Genomic DNA, 615 nt, shown 5'->3' on the forward strand with positions numbered 1-615 from the left:
TTAACCAGGGCAGCAGTTCTCAGATTACATTATGTGCTGACATAATTGCAAAAGTGTTCTCCAATGTTTTTCTAGTTAGGTTTTTAAAATGATATCAGATTAGTAAACAGAATGTACCTTTGGAACACTGGATGAATGGTTGCCGATAACAGGCAATGTAGATATTTCATTATTTTTATTTATTTTATTTTCACAGCAAAGACATTAAAGCAGTGTTAAATATTTCACAAAAAGATGTGAAGGACAATTTCCGAAAAAAACCCAAGGGGTTTAAAAACTGGCAATCTCCATAGAAACAATTATATTTAACAATTCAAAAATATTAATATATTATTGTGTAAAAAAACAAACAAGCAAGCAAAAATGTCTTTGTATAAAACAATTTACAATTGCATTTAGAGCATAAGCCCATATGGAAAATGTAGACAACTTAGGAGCAACAATTTTACTCTGTTTAAACTGTTTAGTTTCTTCAGAAACCTCATGGAGTGATGTGGGAAGACTGGTCCATATTTCTGACCCTTTGTATAATAATATTATATATAATATAATAATATAATATTGATCTGTATAATATACTAAGCTGTGTTTGAGTCGTACGAGAGTAGGGAGGCC

The 615-nt window shown here is 30.2% G+C and overlaps 1 protein-coding gene across 5 annotated transcripts in view; it reads right to left on the reverse strand.

Moving 5' to 3' along the window:
• Positions 1 to 615, reverse strand: part of LOC116687296 (poly(rC)-binding protein 3) — a 194,033-nt gene that overhangs the window by 137,796 nt on the left and 55,622 nt on the right. The gene's annotated exons all lie outside the window — the stretch shown is intronic.

This window comes from Etheostoma spectabile, chromosome 4 (genome assembly GCF_008692095.1).
Source record: "Etheostoma spectabile isolate EspeVRDwgs_2016 chromosome 4, UIUC_Espe_1.0, whole genome shotgun sequence".
Lineage (NCBI taxonomy): Eukaryota > Metazoa > Chordata > Actinopteri > Perciformes > Percidae > Etheostoma > Etheostoma spectabile.